The sequence below is a fragment of the Pelodiscus sinensis genome, chromosome 21 (genome assembly GCF_052426305.1).
Source record: "Pelodiscus sinensis isolate ZL-2025 chromosome 21, ASM5242630v1, whole genome shotgun sequence".
Lineage (NCBI taxonomy): Eukaryota > Metazoa > Chordata > Testudines > Trionychidae > Pelodiscus > Pelodiscus sinensis.
This window is the reverse complement of record NC_143072.1, coordinates 6,106,224-6,118,750: the sequence shown is the minus strand read 5'-3', so window position 1 is coordinate 6,118,750 and position 12,527 is coordinate 6,106,224. Positions and strand designations below refer to the sequence as shown.

Here is a 12,527-nt window from a genome sequence, read left to right as displayed (position 1 = left end):
GCTCCATTTATGTTTCCATTTGGACTATCAGGAGGCCAAGAGATGAATCAAGCTTTGAGTGTGCCTGTTGTAGGCAGCTATCAGGAAAAATCCATAGCCGGTAACTACAACAAAGCTGTGTTGATTTACACTCGGTGAACATCTAGCTCAGTATTGACATTTAAGAGAAGTAGAGTTGAATTTGATGCAAATGATCTGAATGTCTCTGGAGATAGGTTAAAATGAAGGACTGACATTGCAAGAAACTGTCTTATTTTTAACATTAGAGCGAAATCTGTATAAGGGGATGTCCTCATTCATCAACGTTCTTTCTTAAGCAGTGACCAAAAAAAACCCAACCCCAAACTCTCCTAGATTCTTACACCAGAGCACGAGAAATATATGAGGCAAATCGCGAGCACTGTGCCAATATTGGCACCTTACCGGCACCAATCTCAATTTGTAGTGTGTGCTTTGTGCACAAATGGCTGCTTTGCTAATGTCAGGGATAGCACGAAGTGTGACTATACAGGCCTGTGCTGCCAGCCTCATTAGGACCCAGGTTTTGAAACTCTGGGACAGATTCACAGTGCATGTTGAGCGCATTTACCAGTTCCCACATGGCCAGAAGACTCTTCAAATAATTAAGGGCCCAGCTAGCCTTGAGGGGACTGCCACAGATTTCAGACAAGCACACTATCATGGTCACTCACAACAGCATTTGTGAGAGATCTACCGTATTTTCCGGCGTATAAGGCGACTGGGTGTATAAGACGACCCCCTAATTTTCCAGTTAAAACATAGGTTTTGGCCTATACTCGCCGTATAAGACTACCCCCCCCCCTTCTGAGGCAACACCATTTAATAACACCAGCCCGCTGGATGTGCCCTAATACAGTACTGTAGCTTCGGCTACATACAGAACGTCCCTGTGCTGATACTGTATGTACCGCGCTGAGCCAATCCCAGCAAGCGGTGTATTCTATTAATGCATACAAAGCCTGCTCGGATTGGAAAAGGTTGTAATAGCCCGCCTCTCTGACTCAGCCAATCCGAGCAGGCTTTGTATGCATTAATAGATGACACCGCTTGCCGTGATTGGCTCAGTGCGGTACATACAGTATCAGCACAGGGACGTTCTGTATGTAGCCGAAGCTACAGTATGTTTATACCCGGCGTATAAGACGACCCCCGATTTTTGGGGGATTTTTTTAGTATAAAAAGTCATTTTATACGCCGGAAAATAAGGTAATCTGCTGGACTCAGAATTGAGTCTGGGCACTGCTGCTGTCTTCAGGACTGTGGCTACAATTTCAAGGTAAAGATCCACTTTCGAGCACCTAATCCTCAGAGTGAGACCACCCCCAGTCCATCTGTTCTGACCCCACAACCTCCACCCCCCATTGTTAGAACAGCCTTGCCCAAAACTCCAGCCATGCGGATGTTGTGGGTCTACAAATAAACACTTTAGAGGAACATACTACTGTACAGATTAGGCCTTGCACAGGATTCTAACACCATTGATCTTTACATAGTCACAGCAGAAATTCACAGATCTATTCAAAGCAATAAATGCTACATGCATTTCCCTGTCTCAGTTTCCTCATAATTTCAAAACATTGGAGTTGGGGTGAGAATCCTCCAGGATATCCAGGGACCTACTGCTCCAGTACATGACTTTGTCTTTCCAGCCACAGAGGTTCTTCAGCCCAGCTAACTTTCTCTGACCTTGGCTGGTCTGTGCTCTTTCTCTCTCCTGCCTCAGCTTCCTGTTCATTTTCCAGTGAGTCACCCTAGATTATATATCCCATCAACACTTGACTCCATTATTCTCCTGCTGGTATTCCATGCACCAAACCACACCTCCTACAGACTGGAGAAAATGGTTTCAGGTTGGTCAATGTACAGTCATTAACGTTAACATCTTACCATTGTATCTAGTCTGGGAGAGAGTCCGGTTAGCTAGAGATGTGAAAGAAGCGTGTCATTTGTTAATTGTGTAGTCAACAAACATTTTGTCAACTACACGATTAATCAGTAAGGGGTAGCACTCAGTCCCGGCTCTTGCTAGGTCCCGGCATCAACCCGCGCTTTGACTCTGCACTACAAGCACTAAGAGCCAGCATGGGGATTGATGCTGAGTCCCAGCATGAGCTGGGACTGAGCCAGCCTGTCAGCCAGCCTACTAAAAAATTTAGTTGTGCGGGGGGAGAGGGGAGTAGTCAATAGCATTAACCAATAAGCACCAGCTTAGTCAACCGCACTATTACAGCCAGGTCCGGCCTTTCGGCAAGGTGAGAGAGGCAGTTGCCTTAGGCCCCATGCATTCAGGGCCCTGCGCTGCCCAGCTCCCGGCCCCACCCACCCGGCCGCTCACTAGCTGCCCTGCCTGGGAGCTACCTGGCAGTGCACCACAGCCATACTGCCTTGGCCCCCGGGGAACTCTTTTGCTGGGCCTGATGACATCCCAACTGTTAGCAATGGCTCCAGAGGTAGAGACGTTCCATGAAACAACAATTTTCATAAGAACAACTTCCTATCATGTCAGTCACACTTCATAAGCTGTATAGACAGTTTCGACAAATTGTCACAGGGACAGTGTGATTTACTTATAGATGCAAAATGAACATTTTAGTCCTGCAGATAATACATAAGGAGTAAGACCAGACAGTCACGTGAACTCCTCTTGTCCATCTAAACCTCCCGCCAACACCTATTAAATTAAAAAATTGGTCTGGTAGCACTTTATAGACTAATAAAACATGTAGCTGGTATAATGAGTTTTCGTGGGCACAGCCAACTTCTTCAGATGACCGGAGTTTTGAGTTTAGGATGTGCAGACCCAAAATAAATAGGGGAGAAGAACGAGAGGGGAAGGAAAAATGGAGGGGGCCTGGAAACAAGGGGCAGAGATTATGAAAATATCAAAGGGGAAAACAGGAAAGCAGAACAGGCTATCAGTAAGCACCTGGAGACTGGATAGTTAAAATGAAGCAGATAAGTATCAAAGTGAAAAGATAGGGAGGGTACTAAAGCAAGAATCTTACACAAAGAGCTGTTTGCACCTTCATTGAACGTTAGGTTGGTAATGTCCCAGCTATCCCTCATCCCGATTGAGGCCCGTAGCATGAGAACTGAACTTGCAGATGAATTGTAATTCCAACACTTCTCTGTGTATGTGACTGGTAGAGTTTGTTTGTGACAAGACAGCCACCTGGAGATCTTTTAAAGAGTCTTTTAAAGATCTATTAAATTCAAGTGAGGCTACCGAGGGTTTAAGATGGGGCACAGAATAAAATGACTTAAATTTGATTTTGGAGGGCACATATAGACTCACACATCATAGATATGCAAGATGCATATAGAGAACATTCATCTGCTAAATAAAATCTCCTCCTTTGAGATTACTGCAACAAAAGACTGACACAACTGTATATTAGGATACATGTTTTACTGAAGGTCATTCTAAGCATGCTCTGCAGTGTTCCCTGTAAGCTGTGCGCTTGTGCAGCTGCACAGGAGAGATTCAAATGCCGCCCAACTGATTAGCAGAGCGCCCACAGCTAGGTTTTTGTTTCTGCTGGTGGGTATATTTACACATGCCTTTGTGCACATAAAAAATGATTCCCCACATGGATGAAAAAAATCCATACGTGGATGGAAAAGACTAGAGGGAACATTGATATTCTGTTAAATCTCTTCTGACCACCATCCCATCTTTTCCCCAAAAGTACCATAGTAAAATGTGCAGGGTAAAACCTCACTGATGGAGGGCTTAAAATTTATAATTTTGGACTCTTATATTAAGTTTTCAGACATGCTGTAGAGTTTCACAAAGGTGTTTAATTCATGAATGATCGTGTGCCGAATTAAATTAATATGGCTCATCTCACCAAACGCGTAAGAGGCATTTGAGGTTCCTCGTAGGTGTGGAAGCCCAGTCTGCACTGGGTGAAAAGGGACAGTGACATCTAGCTGAGCAGCAAGGGAGGAGGAAGTACAAGTGATGAGAATCAGTCCTGGCTACATTATTCAGAGCTAAGCATTTTTCTATCTTGCTTTCTGAAGATGCTAAAAATGCTTCCGAACATAAAACTGCTCCCTATCAGCCCTTTGCCAGAGAGATGGCGTGCTGGTTTCCTTGCAACTGACTAAGCAAATGTTAACTAAGAATTACTTAAATGTCTTAATAGTTTAATTTTATTTGTCTCTAATCTGATTAGCAAAGGGGAAGAGTGTGTGGGAGGCAGGGATTCCTTCTTGTCTATGCTTTTGAAACGCTGTCAGTTGGATAGTAGTGGGGGAGGAGAGTGCCAGATGTCAGCAGATTAGCATTTCCTTCTAGTATTACTTCTTCATTTGACTGGACTCACTGTTCTTCAGAACGTTCCCTAAATTCAAGACTTTAATAGCTTGCATTAATTTCTCTTACAGATAAGGTGAATCTAGCTATTTGTGCCTAGCAAATGAATTGGAACTTAGATCTAAGTTAATAGATCCTTTATGTCTCTGTCAGAGTCTGTTAACATTGATTGGTGCAGCATCTCATAGAAGTCAGTAAATACATTAATCTCTCCAGAACTTGTGACAACTGTGCTGTTAACAGCATGAACAGTATGGATGGACAAGCCATATCGGGTAAATGAAGCTCTGACTTGAACTATCACACATCCCGAATCAGGTTTGGAAAAGCCTGGCCTAGATTCAGATACATTGCAATAGTAAGTGAGGTAACTCCACTAAGGACTATCAATGAGTTTACAACTTTCTTCTCCAAATATCATGCACATTTCGTTGACACTGCTGCCTCGAACGAAAAAAAGGCATGACCTCAGCAATACAATACTGGGCACATACTTCTCCCCCAAGTCTCAGAGGGGTGGCCGTGTTTGTCGTTTTTACAGATACAGACTATCGCCATATTTGGGGTCGGGAAGGAATTTTCCTCCAGGGTAGATTGGCAGAGGCCCTGGAGGTTTTTCACCTTATCCGTAGCATGGGGCACGGATCACTCTGCATCTTGGGGTCTTTAAACCATTTGAGGACTTCAATATCTGAGATATAGGTGAGAGGATTATTCTAAGAGGGGTGCGTGAGATTCTGTGGCCTGCACTGTGCAGGGGGTCAGACTAGATGATCATAATGGTCCCTTCTGACCTTAAAGTCTATGAGTCTATGAGACAAGGAGTCCTGTGGCACCTTAGAGACTAACAGATTTATTAGAGCATAAGCTTTATGGGTAAAACCCTACTTCATCCCTAATAAATCTGCTACTATCTAAAGTGCCACAGGGACTCCTCATTGTTTCCAAGAGAGATGCTGAGAGAACAAACATGTGGCAAATGTACAGTTGTGTTACTTAATGCACTATGGGAACACATTAGATGCTACAGTGATAAACATGGTAGAAGAATCTATATAGAACAGAACAGAAATTCCTTTACTAAGTACAGATTTCATGTGTGGCCAGGTCCCCTTAATCTCCCTGTGACTCAGTTTCCTAGCTGCAAAATAAAGATAATGATGCTCCCTTTTTCTGTCCTTGGGATGTCCTATTTATTGATGGCATAAGCTTTTCAAGGTAGGAACTGTCTCCTTCCATATGAACATAAAATACTTATTACAATGGAGCCCTGATCTCGGTTGAGGCCTCTCTGGCCTCTTATATTAAAAATAGCAGGTTTACCATCATAAACTGGTTTTAAATAAAGTAATGTTAAGGATAGCTAGTTTACTTTCCTCACTGATTTGCCCTCCCTGCCCTATTTTCTCATACCTCCTTACTTCCTGATTCGCGTCAGGACTAGAATGATCAGAATTCTACAGTAAAACTCCGATGGTCCGGCATCTGACGGTCCGGCATTCCTGATGGTCCGGCACCATCAGGAACCCGGAAGTGCTCCGGGCAGCCGGACCATTGGAGCTGCTCTGCCCCCAGCTTCCCTGATTCAGCCGCTGCTAAAACTGACCAGCGCTGAATCCGGGAAGCAGGGGGAAGAACAGCTGGAGTGCTGCCGGGTAGGTCCAGTAGCGCTGCCCCTTGGGGATGCGGGACCAACCCAGCAGCACCCCAGCTGTCCCGGATTCAGCCGCTGCTGAAATTGACCAGCGGCTGACTCCAGGAAGCCCGAGACAGAGCTGCTCTGCCCCAGCTTCCTGGAATCAGCCGCTGGTCAGTTTCAGCAGCAGCTGACTTGGGTACACCTGGGACAGAGCAGCTGGGGTGCTGCTGGGTTGGTCCCTGCAGCGCCGAGGTTTGGCGCTGCCAGACCAACCCAGCAGCGCCCCAGCTGTTCTGTCCCAGGCGTCCCGATTCAGCCGCTGCTGAAACTGACCAGGGCTGACTCCAGGAAGCCCGGGGCAGAGCAGCTCTGCCTCTGGCTTTCTGGAGTCAGCCACTGCTAAGTTTCAGCAGCAGCTGACTTGGGGACACCTGGGGCAGAGCAGCTGGGGTGCTGCTGGGTTGGTCCAGTAGCGCCGCTCCTCGGTGCTGTGGGACCAACCCAGCAGCCTTCCAGCTGATCTGCCCCAGGCGTCCCGATTCAGCCACTGCTCAAACTGACCAGGGCTGACTCCAGGAAGCCCGGGGCAGAGCAGCTCTGCCTCTGGCTTTCTGGAGTCAGCCGCTGATCAGTCTCAGCAGTGGCTGACTTGGGGGCACCTGGGGCAGAGCAGCTGGGGTGCTGCTGGGTTGGTCCAGTAGCGCCGAGGAGCGGCGCTGCGGGACCAACCCATCAGCACCACAGCTGCTCTGCCCCAGGCGTCCCCAAGAGCAGCTGGGGTGCTGACGGGTTGGTCTCGCGGTGCCAAGGGTCGGCTCTACCGGACCAACCCAGCAGCACCCCAGCTGCTCTGCTGCAGGCGTCCCCGATTCAGCCGCTGCTGAAACTGACCAGCAGCGGTTGAATCGGGGACTCCTGGGGCAGAGCCGGACTATCAGAAGGGAGGGCTATGAGGGGGTCTGGGGTAGCTTCCCCCCACTCCACCCCAGACCCCTCATAGCCCCCCCTTCTGATAGTCCGGCATATCTGATAATCCGGCACCCCCTGGGTCCTAAAGGTGCTGGATTATCAGAAGTTTACTGTATATGAATACTCTTTTGACAATTGCAATATGAGTTGGAGAACTAGAAATACAAAAAGAATTCCAGACCCTGACAGATTTCCAGCTGAGTTTTGAAGACTTAAATAATTTGGCTTTTGCTCTATTAAGTATTTGAGCTTTCAGTCCTTGTCTAGACTAGGGTTTAAGGTGTGATATGCACATGTGTTAGCCTGCACATTTTAAAAGCATGCGCTAGAAGGGAGTGTAAGCTTTAAGTCAGCCAGTTGAGCATGTGTTCAAGGCGGCAACCGTTTCTAGACTAGGCATTTAAAACATGTCAACATCACGTATCTAAGTCCTAATCTAGTCAAGTCTTTGAGGGACAGATTTTTAAAGGTAGCTCGGTGCTTGTGGAGAGCCATTAGGATATTACTTCAGGTATGAGGTATGTGGGAGGTCTGGAGGAAGTGAGATGGTGGTTTGAAACCTAAGGACTCCATGAGGGACACTGGGTCACTAAGAACTGCACTAAAATGCTTGCTGGAAAGAAAGGTGTTTTTTGAAGGAGGAGTGAGGGGGAGAGGGTCCTTGTAATGAGGAAGTACATGGAAGGGTGCCTGAAGGTAAGATTTCTTAGTGAGATGTTTGATGATGGCAGCTGGTTTTGATACCGGGTCGCGGTAAAGCCCAAGTCCAGAAAGGGTTTAACTAATTGATTTCAGTGGGACTTAGGCACTTCAATACTTTTACAAATCCGAGTCTAGATCATGGGCGTCCGGTGGCTTAGGTAGGGGAAGGCTCTGCCTTCCCAAACCACCAGCCTGGCCCCACCCACAGTAGGCGCTCTGGGGGCAAAGTGTTGCATGCCTGCCCTCCCCCGTGCTCCTGGCTGGGGAGGCTGGAACCACACAACTGCCTCCCCTCCCCCCGGTGCTCCAGGAGCTGTGCCGCACAGAGAACCCCTCATCTCTCTGTCCCTCCCTGGTGCTCTGGGGAGGTTGGGACATGCTTGGTGCACTGCCCCATCTCCTCCCCTGGGGGGACATGCTCAGCGTGCTGCCCCACCTCCCACCCTCCCCATGGCGGGGCGGGGCCTCAGCACAGGGTGTGGGGCTGTAGGCCTGCCTCCTCCAACCCCATCTGCACCAACTACCCATGCAGATGCTTAGCCAACCAAACCACCACACCAACTTAAGTTTGTTCACCACAAATTAACATAGGTAGCTGAAAATCTGTCTAAATCCCACTGTTGAAATCTTTCTTATTTTATTACATTTTTTCTTGTGGCATATAGTCTAAGAGGGGTAACCATGTTAGTCTGTAACTTTAAATACAACAGGCAGTCCTGTGGCACCGTACAGACTAACAAATCTACTAGGTCATGAGCGTTTGTGGATAAAACCCACTTCATCAGATGAGTACATACGTAACTCAGAACCCTTTTCCCCCTCCAATCAAGGCATTTCCACGCACTCCCCTTGTGGAATGAGGTGTACCGGTAGTTCGGAATAGGAAGCCTAATCCGAACTACCTAGTTCGTGCCGCGTGTAGCCGTGGGCACGGAATCCGAACTAGCGGACATTTAAAAATGGCGGTGCCCGGCAATATGCAAATGAAATTCAAATCCCGGGCTTCATTTGCAACTCCGGTTGCCTACATTAACCACCCTAGTTCGAACTAGGGTGGTAGTGTAGACATACCCTAATATACTACTGGCCATCACTGTAAATTAAGAGAAAAGCAGAGTCATAATATTAATAGCTAGCTTGAAGATCTACTGTGCAATCATCTTCACATTTCCAAGCCAACCTATAAATGAAGGGCTGGAGTAAAAAGCAAAATAAAACTATCATGGCAGGAATATCAGGGTATTTTGAATGCAAAGCAGAAACTTATCTGTTTTACTATTGCAGTGCCAGAGAAAATCCATTTTGACACAGACCTGCCACTTTACAAGCAAATAACTATACTTTCCAATAACCTAATCTGTGCAAAGCCTACTGAAAATTCCCTAAAGAACCTGTAGTTAAAACCTCCATTAAATCAAAGGGTTTAATATGGGAAGGGAAGAGAGGATGCAGTTTGACTTGGGAATGTAATGGACTCAGTGGGGAAATAAATATGTTGTTTTATGTGTACTGTTACAGAATTTGAGAACACAGCATTCATTTCAAAGGGAATTCTCTTGCTGTGCAACTTATTTTTAAACAGATGTGATTTTTGCTTATTCAAAAACATTTAGGTAACAATTACAGTATAATAAATTATAATTGCCATCATCTTCCAGCTATGCTATAACTTCTATGCAAACACAAAGAAAATGTAATTATACAAATGACTACATTTCATATATATATGTATAATTAGCATAAACAATACTTTTGAACTATGCAAATGAGAAGGATGTTTCTGTTACCAAGGCGCCTGGCGGACTAGATGAGGTCTGTGATATTTGACGTCTGCTCACAGATACATAAACATGCAAAATTAAACACCTGAATACTCCTTCTGAACTCAGTGGATCTATTCATGCGCTTAAGTTAGACATATATTTATGTACCTTGATGAATCAGGGCTTTAAAGAAGCAAGACAGAGTCACTTTTTGAATGCTAGATGGAGGAGATGCTTTTGCCACATTTCATAGACATGGGAAAATATTCTCTCAGCCCTGGTCTACACTAGGATGTTATTTCGAAATAACCCCCCTCTTAGATCGAATTTATAGGCAGAGCATCTGCATTACCAAGCCAGTATTCGGAATAATGGGTCATCTATTTTGAAATCTGTACTCCTGTTTTCCTCAGGGAATAACACTAATTACAGTTATTACAGTTTGAAACAGTTATTTTGAAATGGCGGTAGTGTGGATGCTCCAATGCTGCTATTTTGAAATAACTAATCCCAGAGTAATTCAAACTAATTACTCCCCAGTGCTTCCTGGGACTCTTAGTCAAGGTAGCGTGTCCACATTAACAGAGCTTGTCTCAGACTAATTTTGAGGCTTCCCCATAGTGGGGACACACTATTTCAATTTTGTAAAATCAGGCGTTAAGTCAAATTTAGTTTTGAATTTAGTCGAAATAATTTCCTAGTGTAGACATGCCCTCACATTATTTACTCAAGCAGCAGCTACTAGTATAGCAACTACTGGTTCAGAGAACTAGTGAAAGATATGTTCCTCGATCTTAAAAGAATATTCATGAAAATTGTAGCTCCATATATAAGATTTTGAAAATTGAGATGACTAGAAAATATATATCTATAGCATTTCAATGAGAACAGCTTTCATTTTAAATAAAAAATAATTCCTCTGCAGGACAAATGAAGGCCATAGGCCATGAAAATCCACTTGTGCATTTACCTAAAAATGGACAAAATTAAAATGGAGATGGTGTCTACTTTTCATGATCTAAACCTTATGGAAAACTCATATAGAAATTGACAGACAAGGATATACTTTCTGTAGGTTTCTGAAATCATCTTACATAATTTACCAGAAAATTCTATCCCTGTTTTGGAATTTTATAAGATGACTTGGGGAAAAAAAAGAGCAGTGGTGTGAGTATTATTGTCTCTTAAATTCTACAGTCTTGTTTCTTAACTGTGTTCCGCGGATAACTCATAGGTGCGCTGCAACCGTTTGAGGAAAAATAACGGCCGCGAGAGCTGCTGAGACGCTGAGGGGGTGGTGCGAAAAGTGGAAGAGGTGAGCAAGTGGTGACGCAGTGGTAACACAGCTGGAAATTAGGTGGGGCTACCAGCATTCCTCCTCAAGTGCTTCTGTGCGAAGGACAGAAGAGGCAAGTGAGTGATGACGCGGCAGGAAATGAGACAGGGATACCCGCATTTCTCCTTATGTGCTTCTGCGCCTGGCTTGCAATGTCCTGAGAAAGCTCCGCACCTCGGTTGTGCCCCTTGCCAGAGGGGCGGAGCGTTCAGGGCCAGCAGCAGGGCCAGCTCTGCCCTCTGCTTGCCAGGGGAGAGAACTGCCCTACAGCTGCCACCCCAATCAGGTCTTTGCACCACTGCCTTTGCCCTCACTTGTTATGCAGGACAGCTGAGGGGCCCAGATATAATGTTCCTTCTTTGTTGGACAACTTTTTTTTATTTAATGGATAGCGTTCGACAGGTTATGTTTGGGATACTTAGATTAAAAAAGATGTTCCACTTTTCAAAAGATAATTAAAAAGCTACTTAAATTATCATCGGGCAGTGAGCAAATATTGTCGTTGTCAATAAAAGTGTCGTCTGGTGTTCCAGGGGCACAGTCTCAACCAAAAACTCTTGGGCTACGTCTATATTGGCAAGATTTTGCGCAAATACTCTTTAACGCAAGAGTTTTTGCGTAAGAGAGTGTCTACACTGGCATGTGCCTTTGCGCAAAAGATGTGCTTTTGCGCAAAAGCATCCGTGCCAGTGTAGACGTGCTCTTGCGCAAGAAATCTCCGATGGCCATTTTAGCCATCGGGCTTTCTTGTACAAGAAATTAACGTTGCTGTCTATACAGGTCTCTTGTGCAAGAACAGTTGCGCAAGAGGGCTTATCCCTGAGCGGGAGCATCAGAGTATTTGCGCAAGAAGCACTGATTTTATATATTAGAATGTCAGTGTTATTGCGCAAGTACTCGCGGCCAGTGTAGACAGGTGGCAAGATTTTGCGCAAAAGCAGTTGCTTTTGAGCAAAATTTTGCCAATGTAGACGTAGCCTTGGTGCTCCTCATTAAAAAAAAAATATTGTTTGGTGTTTCTTGGTGTTAAAAAGTTTAAGAAACACTGAGCTAGAGGATTAAGAGTAATTTGTTTTATTCTATTAAAAAAAACCAAAACAAACCTAGAGAGTTAAATGAGTCTTTTAGACTGTAATTTTTGTTTATGGCAGAGACTGCCAGTTATTACTTGTACCCAGAATGCAAAGGGACATAGCCACCTTACTGGGGGCACGTTACTTTGAGCTACTTTATTACTTGTCTGAGGCCATGTCTACATTGAGAGAGAAGGTTGAACTTACTAAGGTCAACCTTTTAGCTCCTGATTTTGTAAAGCTGAAGTATATGTCCCTATTCTGTGCAAGGATTTGACCTAGTTATACCCCTTTACATTCTGGGTACATGTAGTCAGTGTCCCATAATGCATTCATCCCCCCTCTCCCCTCCTCTTGAGAGCAATGGCAAACAGACTTTTCACTTTTTTCCCTTGGTTATCTGTGCAGACACCGTAGCAGCATACACATGGAACCCAATGTGAATCCCATTGAACATCAGAGAATTATGATAATGAGATTAACCATGCTGGAGCATGTCCAGAGCACATTCAGGGTCCACTGGAACAAAGACAAATCTCAAGAGGCCATGAACATACTCTTCTGTGAAGCACTTGAGTTGAGCAACTAGCAAATGCTTCTGGCATCTGATCCTCTGAACCCAGTGGAACACTGGTTCTGGTGCCATCAGACAAGTACAGACCGGTGAGACCACATTATGATGCAGCTACGGGATGGTCAGCAG

General features: G+C 45.2%; 1 protein-coding gene across 9 annotated transcripts in view; it reads right to left on the bottom strand.

Moving 5' to 3' along the window:
* AUTS2 (activator of transcription and developmental regulator AUTS2) overlaps positions 1 to 12,527 on the bottom strand; it is a 1,120,208-nt gene that overhangs the window by 443,697 nt on the left and 663,984 nt on the right. The gene's annotated exons all lie outside the window — the stretch shown is intronic.